Source organism: Tamandua tetradactyla, chromosome 3 (assembly GCF_023851605.1).
Source record: "Tamandua tetradactyla isolate mTamTet1 chromosome 3, mTamTet1.pri, whole genome shotgun sequence".
In the NCBI taxonomy this organism is placed as follows: Eukaryota; Metazoa; Chordata; class Mammalia; order Pilosa; family Myrmecophagidae; genus Tamandua; species Tamandua tetradactyla.
The window spans coordinates 59477849-59503868 of NC_135329.1; the positions used below are offsets into that span (position 1 = coordinate 59477849).

The window sequence follows — 26020 nt, forward strand, 5'->3', positions numbered from 1 at the left end:
AGAGTGTGTTGTTGAGCCTCCATGTATTTGTGAATTTTCTGGCACTCCGCCTATTATTGATTTCCAACTTCATTCCTTTATGATCCGAGAAAGTGTTGTGTATGATTTCAATCTTTTTAAATTTGTTAAGACTTGCTTTGTGACCCAGCATATGGTCTATCTTTGAGAATGATCCATGAGCACTTGAAAAAAAAGGTGTATCCTGCTGTTGTGGGATGTAATGTCCTATAGATGTCTGTTAAGTCTAGCTCATTTATAGTAATATTCAGATTCTCTATTTCTTTATTGATCCTCTGTTTAGATGTTCTGTCCATTGATGAGAGTGGTGAATTGAAGTCTCCAACTATTATGGTATATGTGTCTATTTCCCTTTTCAGTGTTTGCAGTGTATTCCTCACGTATTTTGGGGCATTCTGGTTCAGTGCATAAATATTTATGATTGTTATGTCTTCTTGTTTAATTGTTCCTTTTATTAGTATATAGTGTCCTTCTTTGTCTTTAACTGTTTTACATTTGAAGTCTAATTTGTTGGATATTAGTATAGCCACTCCTACTCTTTTCTGGTTGTTATTTGCATGAAATATCTTTTCCCAACCTCTCACTTTCAACCTATATTTATCTTTGGGTCTAAGGTGTGTTTCCTGTAGACAGCATATAGAAGGATCCTGTTTTTTAATCCATTCTGCCAGTCTATGTCTTTTGATTGGGGAATTCAGTCCATTAACATTTAGAGTTATTACTGTTTGGATAATATTTTCCTCTACCATTTTGCCTTTTGTATTATATATATCATATCTGACTTTCCTTCTTTCTACACTCTTCTCCATATCTCTCTCTTCTGTCTTTTTGTATCTGACTCTAGTGCTCCCTTTAGTATTTTTTGCAGAGCTGATCTCTTGGTCACAGATTCTCTCAGTGACTTTTTGTCTGAGAATGTTTTAATTTCTCCCTCATTTTTGAAGGACAATTTTGCTGGATATAGAAGTCTTGGTTGGCAGTTTTTCTCTTTTAGTAACTTAAATATATCATCCCACTGTCTTCTAGCTCCCATGGTTTCTGCTGAGAAATCTACACAGTCTTATTGGGTTTCCCTTGTATGTGATGGATTGTTTCTCTCTCGCTGCTTTCAAGATCCTCTCTTTCTCTTTGACCTCTGACATTCTAACTAATAAGTGTCTTGCGGAACGCCTATTTGGGTCTAATCTCTTTGGGGTGCGCTGCACTTCTTGGATCTGTAATTTTAGGTCTTTCATAAGAGTTGGGAAATTTTCAGTGATAATTTCTTCCATTAGTTTTTCTCCTCCTTTTCCCTTCTCTTCTCCTTCTGGGACACCCACAACACGTATATTTGTGCGGTTCATATTGTCCTTGATTTCCCTGATACCCTGTTCGAATTTTTCCATTCTTTTCCTGATAGTTTCTGTTTCTTTTTGGAATTCACATGTTGCATCCTCCAAATCACTAATTCTATCTTCTGTCTCTTTAAATCTATCATTGTAGGTATCCATTGTTTTTTCCATCTTTTCTACTTTATCCTTCATTTCCATAAGCTCTGTGATTTGTTTTTTCAGTTTTTCTATTTCTTCTTTATGTTCAGCCCATGTCTTCTTCATGTCCTCCCTCAATTTATCGATTTCGTTTTTGAAGAGGTTTTCCATTTCTGTTCGTATATTCAGCATTAGTTGTTTCAGCTCCTGTATCTCATTTGAACTATTGGTTTGTTCCTTTGACTGGGCCATATTTTCAATTTTCTGAGCGTGATCCGTTATCTTCTGCTGGCATCTGGGCATTTAGTCAGATTTCCCTGAGTGTTGGACCCCACAGGTTGTAAGATTTTTCTGTGAAATCTCTGGGTTCTGTTTTTCTTATCCTGCCCAGTAGATGGCGCTCGTGGCACACGTTTGTCTACGGGATCCACCAGTAAAAGTTGCTGTGGGTCCTTTAACTCTGGAAAACTCTTGCCGTAGGGGAGGTTTGGCAGCCGAAGCGTCTTGGAAGAGTGCCAGCCGGCCCGGGGGTCCGAACGCGGGGAGGGTCGCCAGCCGCCGCAGCACGTGAGAGCGCCCGACCAAATTTCCTAGTCAGCCCGGGGCACCAGGCGTGGCAGAAGGGCGCCAGCTGTTGCAGCCCGGGAGAGTGCACTGTTCCCAGGCAGACTGGGGAGTCACGTGTTTGGAAGGGACCCCCTGGTCACCGTTCTCCGCAGTCTGGGGATATCTGACCCAACTCTTTCAGTTGGTCTGGGGGGCCTCGCGTGGTGTGGACGCCAGCCGCCGCGGCCTGAGGGGACCGCCTGCCCAATTCTGCCAGCTGGCCTTGGAAGGAGGAAGGGAGGGACTCCGGCCGCTTGCCGTCCCCCGCCCAGGAAAGCCCGCGTCCCTCGGTGTTCTCACCGGAGCTGGTTCTCCCAGACAGTCAGCCGTTCCAGGATGGGGTACGCTGTCCCTTTGATCTCCGTCGTGGCTCTGGGAGCTGCTCTGTATTGTCTCCACTCCCCCAGTAGCTGTTCTGGAGGAGGAAAGGTGAGGGCGGCAAGGCTGTCGAGGCTGGTAGCGGAGGAGCCGGTGAAGGCGGAAGAGGGCACCGTGGTGGTTGGAGAGCCGCCGGAGCAGGAGGGGGGAGAGGGGAGAAGGAGGGCGGGCGGGTCGGCTGCTGCGGGGCGTGGGCGCCGCATGGTGGGCCAGTGGAGAAAGAGGGGAGAAGGAGGGCGGGCGGGTCGACTGCTGCGGGGCGTGGGCGCCGCGCGGCGGGCCGGCGGAGAAAGAGGGGAGAAGAAGGGCGGGCGGGTCGGCTCTGTTTTGTTTAATTTTTGTATAATGTTTTGCACATATGTTATTCCTAATGCTCCCCACATCCATAACCCTACTGTGGTTAGGATTGGGGAATGTTATACAATTTATTTGTGGCATTAGAGAGCAGTGGCTAGTGTGGTTTGTGGAGGTAGTGTTTTGGATTCTGTATATGAGTAAATATCTATTGCAATTTTGGCCAAACCCACCTATAGAAAATATTTTCCAGAGTAGAGTTAAGGGAAGATTTTGATAACAGAAGCCATTTGATTCCCTTTCAAGCCTTCCTGGCTCCCTCTACTGCCTGTGTTCCCTGTATGCCTATAAAGTCCAGTTTCAATGGTTTAGTTCAATTCTAGGTGTTGTTGAGGTGGGGATATAAAGATAAAAGCAAGCTTGCCTGTCATCTGTCTTGCATTTGACACCTGGGTGAACTGAATTGGTTATGGGGTCAGTCCACCAATTGCCTAAAACCCTTATTTTCATTCCATGAAGTTACCTGATGACTGAGGAAGACCATTTGATTAAAGGGAAAAGGAGCGTCTTGTGAGAAACAACCAAGACAAAAACATCTTTTAGCAACTCTGGGCCAGTTTTAATAGTTAAGGAAACAATTACCCTTTTCATTAATCTTCCACCCAAAGTCTTTGCCTCCTTTGCATTTCTGGCAGATAGAAAAAGATATAGGCATTTAAGGCTGTACATTTCCCTCTCATTACTGCCGTCATTGCATCCCACATGTTTTGATATGCTGTCTTCTAGTTTTCATTTATCTAAGATACTTACTGATTTCTCTTGCAATTTCTTCTTTGACTCACTGATTGTATTAAGAGGGTGTTGTTTAACCTCCATATATTTGTGACTTTTCTGGTTCCATGGTTGTAATTGATTTCCAACTTCATTCCATTATATCAGAGAAAACACTTTGTATAATTTCAGTCTGTTTAATTGTATGAAGACCTATTTTGTGCCCCAGCCTGTGATCTATGCTGGAGAATGTTCCATGTGAACTTGGCAAGATTGTATATCCTGCTGTTTTGTGGTGCAGTGTACTACATATGTCTTGTCTTAGGTCTAGTTCATTTATTGTAATATTTAAGTTTACTGTGTTCTGATTGATCTCTTTAGATGTTCTAAAATCTACTGGAGAAAATGGGGTATTGAAGTCTCTCATTATTTTTGTAGAGATGTATGTTACTCCCCTTAGTTTTTTCAGTGTTTGCCTCATGTACTTTGGGGCACCTGTCTTAGGTGCATAAATATTTATGACTGTAAATTCTTGGTGAACTGCCTCTTTTATTAATATATAGTGCCCTTATTTCACTTATTGCTGTAGCTGATGTCTGTTTTGTGGGACATTAGTATAGCTACCCCAGCTTTCTTTTGGTTACACTTGTGTGGAATAGCTTTTTCCCTCCATTCACTTTCAACTTATTTGCATCTTTTGGTCTAAGATGAGTCTCTTGTAGACAGCATATATAGAGAGGGATCATATTTTCTAATACATCCTGCTGATCTGTGTCTTTTGATTGAGAAGTTTAATCCGTTAATGTTCTAGATTAATGCTGTAAAGCCAGTTGGTGATTCATCCCTCTTTTCCTTTGGTTTTTATTTGTCAGGTCTATTTTTTTTTCTCTTTTTAAGGTCCCTCATTTTTGAAAGACAGCTTTGCAGGTAGAAAATTCTTGGCTGGGAATCTTTCTCTTTCATCATCTTAAATATGTCATACCACTGCCTTCTTGCCTTCATGATATCTGATGAGAAATCAGCACTTAGTCTTGTTTGGCTTCCCTTCCATGTGACGAATTGCTTTTCTTTTGCTGCTTTCAGAATTTTCTCATTCTCCTTGGCATTTGACAGTGTGATTAGTGTGTGTCTTGGAGTGGATCTATTCAGATTTATTTATTCTGTCTGGAGTACATTAGGCTTCATGGATTTGCATATTTTTGTCTTTTATTTACAAGAGTTCAGAAACTTTGGGCTATTATTTATTTGGGTATTCTTCCTTGCTCCATTCCCTTCTCTTCTCCTTATGGGACAGGGACATCCATGATATGTATATTTGTGTGTTTGTGTTGTCAGTCATTTCCTTTAGAACCTGCTCAAATTTTTCCATTTTTTTCTCCATTTGTTCTTTTGTGTTAGAATTCTGTTGCTTTTTTGTGAAGCCTGCTGATGCTCCTACCTCTTCATGTCTGCTATTTTGTGTCCCTAGTATGTTTTTTATTTCATCTGCAGTATCTTTTATTTCCATAATATCTGTTATTTTTCTATGTGTTCTTTCAAATTCTTCATGTTCTTCATGTGACTTCTTAATATCCATGATATTTTCCTTCATTTCTTTGAATTGATTCAAGAGTTTTTTGAACATCCTGATTAGTTGTTCCGGATTCTGTGTCTTCTCTGCCTTTTTGATTAGTTCCTTTGACTGGTTATTTTTTCCTGTGTTTTAGTATGCCTTGTGATCTTTTGCTGATAATTGGTCATCTCATTATTTTGATGATGTGTTCTGAAGATTTCTTTCCTTCTCTTGTCTAGGATATATTTGTTGCCTGAGTTTATATTAGGAAACTGCTTTAACAGTTGGGTTACCAGTATTTCTCAGCTAAAACAGGACTGGGTACCTGTGCAGGGGATGAAGACCAGCTCCAATGGGCCTGGGTTTGGATTTGGAGAGGCTTGGAAAAGCTCTGCCTTTTATCTGCACTTTCCAGCCTGCCCAGCAGATGGTCCTCTTTGATTACTTCCTTAGAAGTTTTTAACTCATGGAATTCAGTGACTGATTGGGTGGGTTCCTCTGTTTCCACTTTGCCAGCCAATATCTGACTCAGCATTGGGTTGTGATTCCCTTTGTACTTGGAGCAGAGGACTTCCACTTCTACCCTCATCTGCTGCCTTCCTCCAGGCCAGGATCAGGCTGGCTGCTGTTACTGCTTCTATTGGGTTGGGAAGGGTACCAGGAGCCATGACCAGAATTCCCATATCTTCCCTGTTTCTCAGTCTCTTCTTCTCACACTGACCTGTGCATTGAAATACCCTGTCTCCCACATCCCCAAACAATTGATTCTGACAGTTTCTACTTGGCTACTTGCTACTTTAGGGAAATGAGTATATTTTGTTGTTCCCTCTGTAATCCTCTATTTTGAGAGCTCCTCCTTAATACTCTCTTATATTCTGCCCTCTGCCATGGGTCCCTGTTGGGTCTCTACTTCTGAATATAGGTGGCGATCTGTCTTAACTGCTGTGAGTGATTTTACTGTTGGTATACACAGAGGGAGGTGTGAGGAATTCTGGCTGTTGCCTCTGGGAACATCCCAAGTTGCTTACTAAGCAAGGGAGTGGGAAGAGGACTGGCAGTCTGGGATGGAAGTTTCGTATCTGATATTTTTCTCTTTCTTTGATTCAGTATTTCTGGGATCCTTCTCCAGTCTTTATCTTCCTCCAGTGTTCTGAGCAATGGAGATTTGCTGTTGTTTTCATTGAATCTCTTGGGAGAAGTTTTCAGTAGCTGTCTTACATTGCTGCCATTTTAATCTCTCCTTCTTGGTTCTGTTCTTTTGCCTTTCTGTCTTTATTCCTTTGCAGATGGTTGACAGCAATGCAGAGGGCAGTCTACCCTCAACACAGTGTCTTGGTAATATTAGCATTATACTCCTTGTACTGTCTCCCCTGACAGTTTAAGCTCCTACCTCCTCTCCCGGAGGTATTGTCATGAGAAGCTGTCATGAGCAAAGCCCAATAAGTGTCTCATGATTTGGAGCACCTCTGCAGGGGCAGAAACTTCCTTCAGTGTCCTGGGAGGGACAAGGATATGAAGTTCTTTGCCTTCAGTCAATATAAGTGTTGCTTTAGCTGGCTTAGCACAAAGATTGGGGTCTCAATATCTCTGGGTAGGAACTAAACGGACAGCATCCACCACATCCCCTCCTAGATTCTTTCTTCCCTCTCCCTTCCTTTTTTTTGCCTCTTCACTCTTCTCTCTCCATCTGCTTTGGATTCCCTTGCGATTTCAACCCTCTTGTGGATAAAGCATTGCTCCCTTCTCTCCCTACCATCCTCCCACCTCAGTTACCCTCTGCAGATTGCCCTTGATGTACTTGATTTTGACCAATTCCACTGCCCTTGTTGGTATAAGTATTCCATATATTTTCTTATAATAGCCTTTCCCTTATTCTCATCTGTTTGAAGAACTGCCAGCTCGAATTTGGGCTCTGAGTTTTACTCTGATTAATAGTGAGTCTTAAAATACCAAAACAAAGGTTAATTGGTCCTCTATCTTAAAGATCTAGTCACGACGGATGAGTGAGAAAGCTTAACTTAATAATGAACACCAGAAAAAGTTATGGTGCCAGGCTTCAGTTTTTGTTCTTCCCATTTTTGGCCTGGCATGTACAATCCCCTAAGCATAAGTTAATGAAAGAAGTGGTTTTGCTTAGGAATTCTGAAAAGGAAAAGGAAAAATTTGAATTCCAAAACTTTAAGGTAAAATTAGTACTAAATGAACTAAATGATTACCCAAGATGCTAGAAGAAAAATATATAAAAAAGTGAAAGGGAAATAAGTTGAGAAAAAGAAGCCTAGAAAAAGAAAAGCAGAAATAAGAAGTAATCAAATAAGGAGATTTTTTTAACAGAGTTTGTTCTCCATCGTTAAATTAACAGATGAACTATATGCTTCGTTTGTATGTAAGAATATGCACTTATACCTTTAATATAAATATTAAATATCTAATATTAAATGTATATGTATATATATATTTATATAATATAAATATAACAACTCAGTACTAATGGATTTGCTAGGTTAATGACTGTACATCAGCATGATGAAATGCAATGTAACCATGACATTCTTCTTTAACTTTTTAGGTAAGAGATGTCAATAGTGTATTTTTTTTCTCTTTGCTGTTTGATTCCATTTGTATGACACTCGTTTTTTTTTAAACTGGAGCTCTTTCTGAAATATATTCACATATAATATGTTCTAGTTTGCCAGCTGCTGGAATGCAATATACCAGAATCAGAATGGCTTTTAAAAAGGGGAATTTAATAAGTTGTTAGTTTACAGTTCTAAGGCCAAGAAAATGTCCCAATTAAACAAGTCTATAGAAATATCCAATCTAAGCCATCTAGGGAAAGATACATTGGTTCAAGAAGGCCGGTGAAGTTTAGGGTTTTCTCTCTCATGGAAAGGCACACAGCAAACACAGTCATAGTTTCTCTCTCATCTGGAAAGGCACATGGTGAACACGGTCAGGGTTCCACTCTCATCTGGAAGGACACATAGCGAGCACGGTGTCATCTCCTAGCTTCTTCTCTCCTGGCTTCTGGTTTCATGAAGCTCCCCGGGAGGCGTTTTCCTTCTTCATCTCCAAACATCGCTGGCTCGTGGACTCTCTGCTTTGTGGTGCTGCAGCATTCTCTGCTCTCTCCAAATCTCTTTCTTCAAAATGTTTCCTCTTTTATAGGACTCCAGTAAACCAACCAAGACCCACCCAAATGGGTGGAGACATGTTGTCACCTAATCCAGTTTAGCAACCACTCTTGACTAAATCACATCATCCAGGGAGATGGTCTGATTACGGTTTCAAACATGCAGTATTGAATAGAAATTATTCTACCTTTATGAAATGGGATTTTGGTTAAAACATGGATTTTCTAGGGGTCATATTTCCTTTTAAACCAGCACACTATATATATACCACAATAGTCACAATCACACATAAAATAGAGGCATAGGTTTTTAATTTTGATGAGGCAAATTTACCTGTTGTTTCCTTTGTTGTCCATGCTTTTGCTAGCATGTAAGAATCCATTGCCAAATACCGTCATCAGTATTTGCCCTATTTATATCTTCTAAAAGTTTTCTATTTTTAGCTCTTACATGTCAGTCCTTCATCCATTTTCATGTAGATGATGTGAGCTAAGAATTCAACTTCATTCTCCTGCCTGTAGATGTCCAGTTTGCCCAGAACCATTTATTGAAGAGGCTATTTTCCCATTGCATGTACTTAACTATAGAAATGTGGGTCCATTTCTGTACTTTTAATTTTGTTTCATCCATCTATTTGCTTATCTTGATGGCAGTACTATAGTGTTTTGCTTACTGCAGCTTAGTAGTACAATTTGAAACCTGGAAATTTGAGTCCCCGAATTTTGTTATTATTTTTCAAAATTGCTCTGGCCATTCAGAGCCCCTGCTCTTCCAAGAGTTGTCCTGGCTCACACTGTCACATTGTAAACATTTTATCTTTAACCAGTTATCTTCAAGAATCAAGGTACTGAAATTTTTAAAATGTTTGTGCATAAGGAAGAACAAAGGAATGTCATTACTGCAGGATGCTGAAAATAGATGGTAATTAATATTTTAAAATTTCACCTTCACCTTATGTGTGAGACTAAAGCAAAAAATGTTTATTTGGTACAAAATTTATATTTTGACTAGTGCATTTCCTAATATGACTTATGTAGATAGCTTGATTGAATACCATAAGTACTTGGAATCTTGGGTAGGACATGAGATTTTGTTGGTTTCTCCAGAGTGATGCCCTGATGAATACCAGAGTGATTTGATCAGTGAGTGGAACAGTATTTGCAGAGTCCTCTTCGGGGAATGGTGAGAACGGAGAAATTCAACTTCCCCAAGTTGAATTCTTGATATTCTCACAAGCAGTGTGGACAACCAAAGCTATAGGCTGAGCCCCCAGTCTTGGGGTTTGTTCATATGAAACTTAACCCCACAAAAGATAGGTCAAGCCTACTTAAAATTTAGGCCTAAGAGTCACCCCCAAGAGAGCCTCTTTGTTTCTCAGATGTGGCCTCTCTCTCCAGCCAATACAACAAGCAAACTCACCACCCTCCCCCTGTCTACATGGGACATGACTCCCAGGGGTGTGGACCTTCCTGGCAACGTGGGACAGAAATCCTAGAATGAGCTGAGACTCAGCATCAAGGGATTGAGAAGACCAAAAGGGGGAAGAGTGAAATGAGACAGTGTCAATGGCTGAGAGATTCAAAACAGAGTCGAGAAGTTATCCTGGAGGTTATTGCTGCGCTTAAGTAGATATCACCTTATTATTCAAGACGTAATAGAGAGGCTGGAGGTAACTGCCTGAAAATGTAAAACTGTGTTCCAGTAGCCATGTTTCTTGATGATGATTGAATAATGATATAGCTTTCACAGTGTGACTGTGTGATTGTGAAAACCTTGTATCTGATGTTCTTTTTATCTACCTTGTCAATGATGAGTAGAACATATGGAATAAAAATAAATAATAGGGGGAACAAATGTTAAAATAAATTTAGTTTGAAATGCTAGTGATAATGAAAGTGAGGGGTAAGGGGTATGGTATGTATAATCTTTTTTTTCTATTGTTTTATTTGTTTTTCTGTTGTCTTTATTTCTTTTTCTGAATTGATGCAAATGTTCTAAGAAATGATGAATATGCAACTAAGTGATGATGTTGTGAATTACTGATTATATATGTAGAATGAAATGATCACATAATGTTTTAGTTCATTTGTTGTTAATTTTTTTTAGTTAATAAATTAATTAATTTTAAAAAAAGAATGAAGGTACTGAAACACAGCTTAACAGTTTCAGGTACTTCCCTCCAGCCACTCCAATACATCACAAACCAAAAAGGGATATCTATATAATGCATAAGAATAACCTCCAGGATAATCTCTCCACTCTGTTTGAAATCTTTCATCCACTGAAACTTTATTTTGTTTCATTTCTCTCTTCCGCCTTTTGGTCAAGAAGTCTTCCTTAATCCCATGATGCCAGGTCTCAGGCCATCCCAGTTCCCTACAGAGCCCTTCAGAGATGATGGAGTTAATCTCACAAATTTATACCTTACAGACCTGGTGAAAGGTGTATCCTCTTGACATTCCTGGAGTGGATGTGCACATCTTCCATGATAAATCTGCTCCAACATCCCAATCTTTCTAAACCTTTAGATGCCTTCATCTTCATTATACCAGGGCAGTTCTGTCATTTTGACCTTATAATGTTGGCCACGGTGCAATCCATGTTTCAGCCCACCACCCGAACTTTTAAAACCATTAGTAAGCCCTTGAACTACATTGAATCCAGAATCTCTGTTTAATGGACTCATATCAATAAATTCAGTCTGATCCAGTTTTATTTTCCTTCTACTGTTATCTCATACGATTAAAATTCATTCCCACACATATTCCCCTGATCTGTTTGTATAAATTGGAAAGCTCTGCAGTTCTTTTGAAGTACGTCATGCCTCCTCATGGATCACACTTTGTGCATCTCCTTTCAGGGCCTGTTGGGAATTTATTGTAGCTGTAGGTCTGGAAGAAAAGAAGGAGGGTGTGCTGATTTGAAACTGTTATGTACCCCTCCAAAAAGACATGTTCTTTTAATCCTGATGTAATCTTGTGGGGACAAACATTGTTTAGGGTGGAACCTTTTGGTTAGATTGTATCCATGGAGATGTGATCCACTCAACTGCACAAGTGACTTTTGATTGGATTATTTCCATCAATGTGTGACCTCCACTCATTCAAGGTGGGTCTGATTAGTTTATTGGAGTTATTTATAAGGGAAAACATTTTGGAGAAAGGTATTTAGATGTTCTTGCAGAGCTGCTATAGAGAGCTGTATGAAAACAGGATATAGATGCTTGTAGAGAAGAAATCTCCAGTCCCAAAGATGCTAAACTAAGAGTTTTGTCCCAGAGAAGCTAAATGAAGGCTCACAGATACTTGGAGAGAGTAACTGGAATCAGAAGCTGGAAGCAGCAAACTGGGAGTGAGGATCTCAGACCTTCCCATGTGACAGACATTGGCCTTGCTTTAGAGTAAAGTTATCCTTCTCTGGATGCCTTAGTTCAGACATTTTTTTGGCCTTAGAGCTTAAACTTATACCTTAGTAAATCCCCTTTATACAAACCAGTCCATTTCTGGTATATTGCATTCTAGAAGCTGTAGGAAACTAAAACAGAGGGGTACTTGGGATGGGTCATGAAAATAATTAGAGTCTTTCAAGCCAGTTACCTCAGGACATTCTGTGGCAGTTTGATCTGATGAAACAGGTGGTTACAGGTTTATCACACACTGTACGTTTAATTTCTTCAGGTGAAGGTTGGATGGCAGATTTCTCAAGGCAAATTGGAGGTCTGAAGCTCTTTCCTCAAGGCAGGCTGGAGGTCAAGTAGTTCTCCTCAGGGAAGTTTGGAGTGACCCTTTAGGGCAGACCATTATAGGTATCTAGCAAAAGACTCAGCAGAATCTAGGGTTTCATGTCCCCACTGCCATCACTGTCAATCCATATAACCCCATTCCAATTTTTAAGATCCCATTCCTTTCCAACCAGTGTCCCCACTTTGACATCTGACACCCTGTAAAGTTTGAGAATTTAGTTTATGTTGTAATTCTACAACTTACAGAGTGAGATTCTGGGTCTGGTTCTCAGAGATCTCAAATCAGTGATCAGAGGAAATGAGATTTTCCTTCAGGCACATGTAGAAACTTTTACATCTTTCATATGGTACTTTGGTTACAGATTTTTAGGCTTCAGCTCATTCCCTTTCTTTATAAATGTATCTAGTGCATCTAGGAACAACCAGCCAATATCATTGTACCTTTTAATTCCACAAAACTCTGTTAGGTGTCAAAAATACATACCCAGAGCCTTGCCTCTTGTAAGCATATGAGTAGTAGTATCCAATGGTTATATTTTGTGTTTCCCTATTGCCATCTCATGCCATGGACTGTTAAAGCCATCTTGATTTTTGAAAATAGAGTCATTACTGCCTGAGTCTACTTAGAGTAGAAAACCAATTACAAAAACCCATTTTCAGTATTCTGTTTCTCAAGAACCATTCCCAGTACCAAACCTGTATTAGTCAGGGTTCTCTAGGGAAACAGAACCAACAGAAGATGTCTGTAAGTAATATGAGATTTTATAAAAATGTCTCATACAACTGTGGGGATATACAAGTCCAAATTCTGTAGGGCAGGCTACAAGCTGGTAGCTCCAATGAAGGTTTTTGATGAAATCTCCAGAAGAGGCTGGCTGGCTGAAGTAGAGGCAAGAGTTCTCTCTTCTGATTGCTCAAGCCATCACTTCTTTAAAATCCTTCAACTGATTGGATTAAACATTCCCATTGCAGAAGGTACTCCCTGTGGTTTATTATCAATGTAAACAGCCATAGATACAATCAACTTACTGATTATTTAAATCCACAAAATGTCGTTGCAATAACAAGTAGGCCAGTGATTGCTTGACCAGACAACTGGGTCCCATCACTTGGCCAAGTTGACACATATACTTAGCCATCACATGCTTTAATATGTCATTTTCATTAGGTCCAACACATATCATCCATAACATTCTAAAATAAGTGTAAAATTCCTCCCATTACTTCCTTCAACCTAGTCAAATTCAATTTATAATGTATTATATCTGATTTTTTTCATCTGGGAACCCTTCATTTTACAACCCTCCCCATTCTTAATCCAGTCATGAGTTCTCTGAGCCTGTTTGATTCCTTCATTCTGGTGAATAGTTTTTCATCCCGTTATATCTTCTTTACTGCCTCAGATTGATTGTACTGTTTGGGGAGTCTCTGGTCTTTTCTTGTAGTAACTTTTGTGCAGTAACTTTCTCGTTACATGTGAGTAGGTAGAGAACTGGTTATGAGCTTAGATGCCTAACTGTTCTTATTCTTTATATCCTTACTCATTGTGATGGTGTGACTGGGTAAGTAATCCAGCTAAATAAATAAGTAAATAAATAAACAGGAATTCTCATTTTTCCTTTAGAATTTTAAAAGTTTTCATTAATTTGTTGGTGCTCATATCTGTGTTTTCATATGTGTTCTCTATTTTATTTTCATGTAGACTTTATGTTTTTTTTTATATGAGCATTTCTGACGTTGGACAGTAATGTACCTATATCAGTTTTCACCACCTTTTCCTCATACATATTAGTGATGATACTAGTCCTGAGTGTGCAACTTGGTCTTATGTGTCTGACAAGTTTGTTGTCTTCCAAAGGGTTTACACCAAGATGGGGTGCCTCTTCAGAGGGGCAAAGATTTTGGAGTCTCTGTGGTGCAGAGAGCTGCATGGAGATATTTATCACCATATATGATATAGTTGTCTATATTGGGTCATGATTCTGTCTTCTGTGTCCTCACCCTGCAGGAATCCATATCACAGAGACTCTTATCATGGGGACAGATGTGTTGTGATGGAGCAGGAAGCTGGCAGGAGGAGTGGAATTGTCATGGAGCACTTTCAGTCCAGAAACCACCCCATGAACCCACACAGTTACTAAGTCTTGGCCATGATAGATATTCTACTATGTAAGTTTACATGTGGGGATATCTTGAGTCCTTACTTTACCTTGAATAATAAAATCTGTCCATAGGGGCAAGATTTAGCAGTGGTGATATTGGGGGGAATATTTATTTCTAGGCACTTTGTGTGTATCTGCTCTCAGCAGAATCTGGGGCATGGATACTGTGCCAGTTTGAAAGAATTTATGTACCCTAGAAAAGCCATGTTTTAATCCTAATCAGTCTTGTGGAAGCAACCATTTCTTCTAATCCCTTTTTAGAACTATCGTTTAGGAACTTGATTGGGTTATCTCCATGGAGATGTGACTCAATCAATTGTGGGTATTAAACTTGATGAGATGGAGACGTGTCTCCACCCCTTCTATGTGGATCTTGATTAATTTACTGGAATCCTATAAAAGAAGTATTTTGGAGAAAGCTTCTGAACGCTGCAGAACCACGAAGCAGAGAGTCCACCAGCCAGCAGCTGTTGGAGATGAAAAAGAGAAACACCTCCCAGGAAACTTAATGAAGCAAGGGGCCTGGAGAGAGAGCCAGCAGACACCGCCATGTTCACCATGTGCCCTTCCATCAGACGCTGCCATCTTCACCATGTGCCTTTCCAGCTGAGAGAGAAACACTGAATGTCATCAGCCTTCTTGAACCAAGATATCTTTCCCTAGATGCCTTAGATTGGACATTTCTATAGACTTCTTTTAATTTGGACAATTTCACAGTCTTAGAACTGTAAACTACCAACTTATTAAATTCCTTTTTCTAAAAGCAGTTCCATTTCTTGTATATTGCATTCAGGCAGCTAGCAAACTAGAACAGATACCATCACTTTTTCTGTGGGGGGCATAGAATCTTCATTAGTGACTTGCCAGTTATGCCTGGAATACCTTACAACGATATCCAACATGGCCTTCTTTTAGATACTGGCCTAGTTAACAATAGTTTGAATATTCATGTACAGCATTGGTACCTATACATAGCTCACCAAAACCTGTCTTTCTACAAAGTATGTACCACTAATAATACATTTTTCTTGACCATCTCCATCTCTGGCAGTGAACTTCAGAAGGGCAGGTATCAGGTTTGTGGGTGTCTATTTTGTACAGCACAGTGTGGCATATAAAAAAGCTCAGAAATCTGTATTGACAGAATGACAGGCACTCTGATGTGGGTATTTGTTCTTTATTAAAGCCCATGTTCTGGAATCAATGTTGAAGGAAACTACCCATGAGGAAAGTTTTTGAGGAGCTCTCAAGAAGTCAGTGACCAGTCAAGAAATTCTGGGGATTAGATAGCCAATGAACTGGAGCTTCTTGAGTCATTTTCAAGGGTGATTAAATAAAAGCTATCAATGTTCACTGACCTGAACCTCTTTCAGAGGACACCTGAACTGAGTATGAGGCAAAAGAGAGAGAAATGTTTGATCCCAACTGTTTAAATTTTTGGCAGCTTAGACTTCCTGTTTTCTGTATAAAAAGCATTTAAAACATAATTTACCCCATAGTAAATGACAGTGAATTTTCATGAGTAGACAAGTATACAAAGTATTTTTTTGTCTCATACTCTTTGGGGACCCATAATTTCAAAGATTTCCTTTTTCCATTACATTAAGATTATTGCCATGCTTCATATCTAACTTAATGAATAATACTTTTTGGATTAGTTTAGTTATGGCATCTATTACTGTAGTATCCCTCTCAGCTATTTTAATAATTCAGATTTTCCATTATTTTAGATGAAAATTTATCAATGCAATATTGCCATTTTCTCATTTCCTCCTGTGAGGTTTTGGCCTTAAAATTATTTCTTTGAGAAAGAAGTCATGGACTTGGAGATGTTTGACTCTATTTAGAAAATTTGGAAAATTGTGAACAATTTTCTGCTCCCTCTTTAAGGATTGGTTTATTGTCTATCGGTATATTTTAATTAGACATTGCACATTTCCACATAATTCAATCTGGATACAATTTTTTTCTAAGTTGATATAATGTCTTAGACTCAGTCGTCATAGTTCTCCTAGGGAGGGTATGAATGGTCATGCCCTGTACCAAAAGAGTTTCTGAACCTGATAAGTAAATAATAATATATTATTGTTACAAATAGCCATATTAATTGAATACTTTCAAAGCACTCTAAATGTAGCAGTTTGTTTTATTCAGAATAAAGAGCTGGTTCAAATACCACCCACGTTTTATAGATAAGGAAATTAAAACAGAAGGAAGGTAGATTTCCTTGGGACAAATAGATCGTATTTAATGGATCGTATTTAATGGACAAATAGATTGAATTTATCCTGGGACTCTACAAATACCAGGTGCATTTGGTCACAGGGATCATTATATTCAGACCTGGCCTCCAGGCACCCTCCATGTTAAAATCCCTTTGGTGTTTAGAACCATGACTATTTTGGTACATTTAAGACTTAGGTGTCTGCCATTCCCTACAACAGCTACCTGTTGTCAAAGCTTTCTAAGTGGTATGTTTAAGGTTTCCAAACTGTAGTTGTCTATGTTATGGCTCTACAGAGACCATTTTGACTGCAGAGATAGACCCTCTCAGGTTAAAATTCCTTGTTCCTTGTTCCCAGGAGGAAGTACTCCCTGGATCTGAGGCTTTGACATAAGGCTATTTGGGGCATTTCTAAAAAGTTCTAGACAGTCCCATTAGATCTTGCAGTTCAATTCCAGTTCTTAGTAAATATTTTATACCTTTGCCATGAACTCTGAAACTCCACAGTCCTGCCTTCCCTCTCACATTCAACAGCTTGTTTTAACCTGTTTCAGAAAGGAAATGAGCATTTTGGGGCATTAAATTTGAAAGTATTCCTCTACTGGCATCTTCCATAGCAGGTGCAGCATTACCTTTTATCTCAGCTATCTTCTTTAACTTGAGTCCCATTTTTTCCTTCATGGTATCATGAATTTCAGCTCATTTATATGTCACATGCTTTATCTTAAACGATGCCCTCTCTCAATCTGATGTGTCCTCTTAGAATCTAAACATGTTTAATATCTGCCATTCTGAATTTGGAAAAAAAATATTTAACCCACTTGAACTTTATTTCCAGCTGTTGACCTCTCTTTTCAATGCAGGTTGAGCACAGTCTACTCATCAACATTTCTGTTCATCCCACCCCATTCTCAGCCTCTCCAGCCTGGGTTTTATTCCCTTTAAGGATGGACATCGGTCTTTTGACAGAAATATTATTTTCATAAATAAAAAATCTCATGAAATTTTGTCAGCCTTCATTTTATTTCATCCTCAGTAGAATTTGATTGATTCCTGCTTATGAAGCCCTCTTTCCCCTATACAGTTTTTACTACTATCACACATTAGGTGCCCTGGAATTAACATAGCCCAATAGATCCTTAATACAATGATCTAGAATGGGCAGGACTGTTTATCCTGACCTCTGTTAATCACCCTGGGGAGGGTGCAGTCTTATGGCTTGTGGATCTCTGCAAGTGAGATCCCTAATGTCCTAGAAGCTAAAGTACGTTGTAAGAACGTTGACAACACTAAGAATCTGGGCAAGAAATTCTCAAGAGGGATACAGGTGGCACATCTCCATGTCCATCCACTCCATTCCTTGTCCTAGTGGGACCTCTGTATATTTAGGGAACAGCTCCCACTGGATTTCAGTTGGCCTCTCTTCCTGTGCATACAAGAAAAGGCATAAAGTCACCATCAGGTGGTCTTGGGTCACAGCTGATATTCCCACGTTGTTGATTCTAGATTTCTTTTAACTTCACCTAGCCCTAAGCAAGTCTCAGGAGCTTACTAAGTACTAGATCATCAACTTTGATGGTTGTTACCTCTGGTCACAATGCCCTTCTCAGACAGGCTTTGCTGCTCTTGTCCATTAACACAGTCAAGCAAAGGAATGTCAAGGGGTGGCCAAGGAAACCACATAGATACCAAACATTCTTCCTTGCCTTTGTTATGTTTCAGCATGTCTACTTTCTCCTGATGGCCTAAATAAATCAATCACTCTAGCCAAGACAGGGCCCTCTATTCTTGCCTGCCAGGTCCTGAGCATGAAGAACAAAAATTGCACAGGTGGCATCTAGAGCAAGAGTTCAATGGCACTATTCTTGGACTTTTGTCTTTTAAAAAAATATTAGAATCAATTTGCCGACTATGTCAGGAAATTTGTCATGAATTTTTAATGTAATTTCATTGTTATTAATTTGATAAGTAACATTAGCAGTATGATGAATCTTACTATTCATGGTTTTAGAACTATATAAGTTTCTAAGTTTATTGCTCCTTTTTCAGATTTGAGGAAAAGAATAAATGATGCCTCTCTACCTTATTCTTCAGGATAATGAAAACTGAGAAAGGTAAATGGCAAAAGGTAGATAGAAATTAAGCTTTCTTTTCCTTTCTGCTACAGGGCATGTGGAGTACAAGTTTTGGGACCCTTCATTTCACCAGCAGACACCTCAAGTGGAAAAATTTGGACACAGTAGATTGTAAGGTAAGTTTGACTATGTGTAACAGAAACACAGGAGTAGCTTTAAAATTATTTTGGAAAATTTTAATAATAAATGTTTGTTAAAAGAAAATGAAGCTAATGACAAAATAATGCCAGAAAGAAAATTTTATAAACAGGAAATTTGAACACAGGCAAACAGCAATAAATAATATTTACATGATAGTGCAAAAATGAAATAATTAACTAAAATTATGGTATAATTATTTTGGAAGTATTGTTTGGGCAAATATACTGTGGCAGTGCCACAAAGAAAACAATCTATTGAATATTGGGAAAGGTAAAATTAAAAATCAGTGCATATTACATACTTGGAGATATGAACAAGAAGAGTTAAAGTATTTTGAAGCTGTTGTTTGGGAATTGCAGATAGAAATTTAGAGAAATAGGGCTGACTCCTGTTTGTTGTCCTAAGCTTTGCTGTATTATCCAGTATTTTAAATGAAGAGTACTTTATTTTGAACCTATTCCAAAAGCAATGAAAACTTTGAGAAACTGGGGGACTTAAATCAGTAAGATCAGAGTACCTTAATTTATTACAGTATAGGCAAAATCCCTGAGATAACCTTTCTTCACAGTGTCTTTGGATATGAACTGAAAGAGGCAGTGGCAGAATCTTCATTGTTCTGCACAAGTTTTAAGCATAGTGAAATGGTACATTTGGAATGAATTCTGAACCACTACTGCTCATTTCTTGATACAAATATGAATCATCTGGGATCTTTTTAAAATGCAGATCCTGATTTAGTAGGTCTGTTGTGGAGCCTTTGATTTTGCTTTTCACTAATCTCCCCGACATGTTAATACAACACTGGTCAGTCCTGAGGCCCTATTTGAGGTCTCAGCTTCTTAGAAAAGTAGTTCTCATACATTGATACCTATTGACATCACCTGAGGGTTTTTCAAACTGAATACCCATGCCACACTCAGGAACAATTAAATTCATGTGTCTGAATGGGATGCAGGCATTAGGATATTTTAAACCTCCTAGGTGAATTCAGTGTGGAGAGGCATTTGAGATATAGTTCCATAGATTACATGATGCAATAAGGAAAACTCCTATATTAATATGTCAAATAAATATAAACTTGCATTTATTTGTAATAAAAATAAAATGTTTTTCACATATTTTGTCCTAGGCTTATATTTCTCAATTCTAGTAACATTTGCAACAATATTCAGACAAAAAATCCACTAAAAAGAAATTCATGAAAGTGAAAATCTTGAGTTTCACTCAAATATGCATTTCTGTTACCGAGAAGGCAAAATCATATAGACATTGTGGTAGACATTTTTTAACAATGCACTCTGATATGTTTTGAACTATCTTCACATAAGTCCACTACACTTGAGAGTCTGGTTATCTCCACCTAAGTGAATCCACTGAATGCTTTAACCTCCAAGATTCATCAGCAAACTCATTGATTCCTTTCTTCTAGAATCTGTCTCTGTCCTCGTCTCCTACCTCACAGTACTCACCTGGATTTCTCTGGCTCCACTTTCTAGGTATTTGCAAACTCTTTCTGAAACATTAATTATTGAAATTTTACAGGACTTAGTTCTCCCTGTCTACCTAGATAATATCTTCCATTCTTTGACCTCAAATATTATCTGTATGTTTATAGCACTTAAATTTCCCAGTCTAAATCTTTTATCTGATCCCCAGACCTTTATATGACATTCTTCTCTGAGATATTTCAGTTTCCTCAGCAGTCATGTGAGGATTCACTACCTTTTGAAAGCTTGTTCATCTTTAATAATTCAAACTTAGTAAGTGACCTTACCGATGACCCAGTGCTTTGAGTAAAAAAAAAAAACTTCAGAGCAATTCTTGGTAAAAAAAAAAAAAAATCTGCATTTATAATTGAGTTTGCCTTCTCCAAATATGAAATGGTTCTAGATTAGATATTCAAAGCATCCTTGCTTTTTCTTTTATTGATCTATTCTAACATAGCTCTTGAACTCCACAATTCATACTGTTCTTTATTTGCTAGTATAACTTCACACCTTTGGACTGACATAGCTTAGAGTAGGTGTGCAGCATAGACACATTTCTGATAAAAACATATCACTTATTTCAAGAATGTTGTTGTGTGACTAGGCTGGAAACTCATAAAAACTACGTATGAAATGGAGTCATTGATTATCTAAAATGCATGCTAATAAAATAATATAGAACACTTTTTAAAATTTCAGAAAAGCAAATGGAAACAGACAAAACATTACATTATAACCAAATGTCTGCACCTAAAATGAAAACACATTGCTTGATTTTGCTCTGGAAATTTTTTTTTTTGTTCTATATCTCAATATATTCATGAAGACTTTCATACTGTAATTAAAAAAATGAGTCAGTGGTGGATATGGGATTTCTGTTTGGGGTGATTGGAAAATACTGGTAAAGGATGTTGGTGAGGGTAATACTACATTTTGCATGTGACTAATCCCACTGAATTGTACGCTGGGGAGTGGTTGAGATGGGAAAGTTTATCTTGTATATATGTTCCCACAATTTAAAAAAGAAACAGCGACTAGAGATAATGACAGTTAGTGCAATTCATGATCCTAGACTGGATCTAATAAAAAAAATTAGTGTACATCCTATTCATAAAAATTCCCAATAATGAAATATTGAATCCCAGTGATAAAGATCATATTCTTGGATTCCCTAATATTTTTAATGGAATTATATTGATATATATTCACATACCATATAATCATCCAAAGTATGCAATCAGTGGTTTACAGTATTGTCAGATAGTTGTACATTTGTCACCACAATAAATTTTTGAACATTTTCATTACTCAAAAAAATTAAAATAAGAATAAAAATTAAAAACAACCCAAACATCCCAAATCCCTTTATCTTCCCCCTATTTATTTTTTTCCTTGTTGTTTTACTCATCTGTTCATACTCTGCATAAGGAGAGTGTCAGCCACAAGGTTTTCATAATCACATGGCCACACAGTAAAAGCTATACACTTACACAATCATCTTCAAAAATCAAGGTTACTGGATTACAGTTCAATAGTTTCAGGTATTTCCTTCTAGCTATTATAATACACTAAAAACTAAAAAGGGATATTTATCCCTTTTTATATATGTTCTTATATAATGCATAAGAATAACCTCCAGAATGACTTCTCAACTCTATTTGAAATCTCTCAGCCTCTGAAACCTAATTTTATTTCATTTCTCTTCCCCCTTTTGGTCAAGAAGACTTTCTCAGTCTCATAGTGCTGGGCCCAGGTTTATACCCAGGAGTTATGTTGCTTATTGCCAGGGAGATTTATACCCATAGGATTCATGTTCCATGTAGGGGGTGAGCAGGGAGGTTACCTGTGGATTTGGCTTCAAGAGAGAGGCCACATCTGGGCAACAAAAGAGGTTCTCTGGGAGTGACTCTTAGGCATAATTATAAGTAGGCTTAGCTTTTCCTTTGCAGGAATAACTTTCATAAGGGCAAGCCTCAAGATCAAGGGCTTGGCCTATTAAATTGGTAGTCCCCAATGCTTGCAAGAATATCAGGAATTCCCCAGGTGGGGAATTTTAATATCCCCACATTTTCCCCTAGTTCCTCAAGGGAGCTGTATTTGTTAAGCTCCCTATTGTTTCTGCAATATACCAGAAATGGAATAGGTTTAAAAATGGGAATTTAATAAGTTACAAGTTTACAGTTCTAATGCTGAGGAAATGACCAAACTAAGACAACAACAACAGGTTATCATCTCTCAAGAAATACTGCTCCCTTGCTCCTGGGGTCCATATCCTTCAGCTTTTTTCCTGTAGGGATTCCTCACTTAAGTGTCTGTGGGCTTTCATGTAGCTCCTTCTGAACACAACTCTGGGTCCTGACTTGCTTAGCATTTCATGTGGCGGCACACAGTGACATCTGCTGGGCCCTACATCTCCAAATATCTGGGGGTCTCATTTTGACTCTGTCAGATCTGAAGCACGTTTTCTTCAAGAATCTGCATCTGCTGTGCTCTGAAATTTCTCCAAAATGTTTCCCCTTTTAAAGGACTCTGGTAAACTAAATAAGACCCACCTTGAATGGATGGAGTCACATCTCCATCTAATCTAAAGGTCACACCTACAATCAGGCACATCACATCTCTGTGAAGATAATCTAATCAAACGTTTCCACCCTACAATACTGAATCAGAGTTAAAAGAGATGACTGCCCCTGTAAGACTGAATCAGGATTAAAACGTGACTTTTCTGGTGTACATATTAGCTTCAAACTGGCACAGGAGCTTTGCAAATATTTTTTTATTCTCTACCCAAATTATTTTGGGATGTATCGGGTCATTGCACCAACCTGTACAAACCAACAAGATCATATTCCCTATTCAAGATACGATGTAATTATAGTGTTCAAATAAACTGACCATACAAGTTAAATTAGTGCGCTACAGAAAATAAAATTTTGCACCTAATAAACATTTCTTCCTTTGGTCTCACAAAGCAGTTGAAGTTTTAAAACAGTCACTAGTACCCTTTAGTCTGACTGATCTCAGTCCTAACAAGATCTACTTCATTCATATCTCTGATTTAAGTCTGATTTCTTTCTCAGCTCTTTTAACAGTTGCTATATGGGGTAATAGTGCAGAACTCTAGCTCAGAATCTCAGGTGTCACACACATACCCAAAGTTCCAGGTACCCAAAGGGCTTAGCATCTCACAATTTAGAAATAATTGTTATAGTTCAGGAATAGATGTAACTCCTATAAGAGCTTGTAATTTAGGACCCTTTATATCATAAACCTTCCTCTAATAATATACATTCTAGGATTCAATTTTCAGAGTTTGCATTTTATAGTTAGCCCATATTAGATGTTAAACTGTTTATCTTTTCGTTTCTGCCTTATTTCACTCAAAATATTGTCCTCAAGGTCCATTCACTTAGCTGCATGCCCCCCACCATCATTCCTTCTTGCAGCTTCTCTATATTCCATTGTATATATATACTACAGTTTTCCCTTCGGTTCATCGGTTGATGTATCTTAGACCACTTCCACCTATGCAAATTGTGAATACTGCCCACCTTAAACCAGTGTGCAAATGTCCATTTTGACCCTGCTTTCAGTTTTTCCAAATATATACCTAATAATAAGGGTTGCAGGAACATGTGGCAACCCTATACTTCAACCCTATACTTATCCTCCTGTGGAACCACCACATTGCCCTTCAGATGGACTGTGCCATTCTACTTCCCTAACAACAGTGAATAAATACACCCCTCTCTCCACTTTTACTCCAGCACTTGTTTATTTTTTCTGTTTATTTTTTCAAACAGTTTTGTTCGCATACCGTACAATCCTTCCTAAGTAAACCATCATTGATTTCTGGTATAATCACAGTTATGCATTCACCACCGCAATGTATATGAGGACACTTCCATTTCTTCTGCAAAGAAGAAGGAAAATGAAATGAGATGAGATGACAAACAGTGTCTGTTTGTATTAAAATATGTTAAACTCTCCCTCATTTTTGAAGAACAGTTTTTCTAGTTACAGATTTCTTAGTTGGCACTTTTTCTCTTTCAGTATCTTAAATGTATCATACCAGTGTCTTCTTGCCTCCATGGTTTTTGCTGAGAAATCCACACTTAGTCTTATCAAACTTTCCTTATATGTAAGGGATTGCTCAAGCTGTTTCAGTTTTCTAGCACCTGGGGCCTGAATTCTCTGAATGAGGGCCGTGACTTGAGCTGTGTGTCCACACCTCCCCCACTTGACTCATGACTTTGTCTCTCAGAAATTATCTTAACTCCACCTTTGCCAGGTTCCAGCTGACAATTGAAAGTGCCTGAGGCTTTCTCTAATCAGCTGCTTAAAATAGTTTTAAAAAAGAAACTAAAAGAAAAAGAAATCAAGTCCTTTTTCTGATTCAGGCTCCAGTCCCAATCCCCAGCCCCCAGCCCCCAGCCCCCAAGGTTCACCAGTCAAGAACCAGAGTTGAAACCTTGTTCTATGTGCCCCCTTCTTTGGGCACAGCCTCTTTCCAGTACTCTGAGCTTGACCTACTCCAAAAGCTTCCATCTTTATTCTTTTTTAATTTAATTTCATTTTTTTTCTCAGCAGCTCCCTCTTTGCTGGGATTAAAACTGTAATTGGAGCTTGGCTGAACTACTTTCCCTTGCTCCCAGTAGAAACTACTTAAATATACACTGTTTAGGGAATTTAGACTAGTTAGTCTCTCAGACATAACTTAATTCTCTCCTTACCTGGGGTAGTGCTGAAGCCTGAAAATCTGACAGCTCTATCTAATGAGCTTTTAAAAAGTAAAAAAAATAAATTCTTGGGAGAGCCAGATCCCAGCCTCCCCTCTCCCCTACCTGTGTTTGCCAATTGTTTTAGTTGGTTAATGCTGCTGGAAATACAATATACCTGGAAATACAATATACCTGAAATGGGCTGACTTTTATAAAAAGAATTTATTAAGTTATGAGTTTACAATTCTAAGACCATAAAAATGCCCAAACTAAGACATTCAGAGAAAGACATCTTAACTCAAGGAAGTCCAATAGTGTCCAGAACACTTCTGTCAGCTGGGAAGGCACAGAGCTACATCTATTGGTCCTTTGGCTTCTGTTTTCACACAGCTTCCCCGGGGTCATTTTCTTTCTGCATCTCCAAATGTCTAGCTCTGAAGTGAACCAAATGTTGGCCCTAAAACTTTTTCCAAAATGTTTCCCTCTTAAAGGATCTCAGTAAATGACCCACCTTGAATGGGTGGAGATACATCTCCATGGAAACCACCTAATCAAAAGATCCTGCACACAATTCATGGAAACAACTTAATCAAAAAGGTCCCACTCTACAATATTAGATCAGGATTAAAGAACATGGCTTTTGTGGGGTACAGTTTCAAAACCAGTACACCAGTCAAGTGCTGGAATTGATGCCATGCTCTGTGTCCCTTTTCTTTGGGTCCATCCCTTTTCCAGTATTCTGGAAGCCTTTGTTATTTTTTTCATCTGCTCTGCCTCCTCTCTGCCAGCTGAAACCTTCCACTTCCTTTCTTGTTGCTTCCAGTTTATCTGTGCTTAGAATTTATATTCAGCAGTCTTAATTCATTAATTCCACAATTGGAGCTTTGTTGAGCTACTTTCCTTGCTTTTAGTAGAGGTTGCTTCTTTTTCCCTTGGGGAACCAATTCTAAAACAGCCTGCTGTGCCAGTGGTGGAGGGGTGCCGGCCTCCACAGCTTGGGAGACTTACGGTTCTTATCATGATATTGGCCATTCCACCTATTCTGGTGTGGTGTATGGCCAGTCAGATAAGTTCCTAAACAGTTCTAGACAGTTCCTGGCTATTATACTGGCTGCCATAGAGAAATAATTAAATTCCACACTTCACTATGTTCCCATCTAGCCCTGCCTCCAGAATCCCTAACATT

The 26020-nt window shown here is 38.6% G+C and overlaps 1 protein-coding gene across 7 annotated transcripts in view; it reads left to right on the forward strand.

Moving 5' to 3' along the window:
- Window positions 1–26020, forward strand: part of LOC143677347 (uncharacterized) — an 84902-nt gene that overhangs the window by 47405 nt on the left and 11477 nt on the right. For 4 of the 7 annotated variants that reach the window (XM_077153206.1, XM_077153205.1, XM_077153211.1 and 1 more), the window contains exons 2-3: window positions 13973–14133; window positions 18518–18601. The gene's annotated coding sequence lies outside the window, so the exon portion shown is untranslated. Of the gene's footprint in view, window positions 1–12816; window positions 12940–13972; window positions 14134–17643; window positions 18181–18517; window positions 18602–26020 lie in introns of those variants that run through there. The other 3 variants (XM_077153207.1, XM_077153208.1, XM_077153210.1) reach the window with 3 other exon arrangements.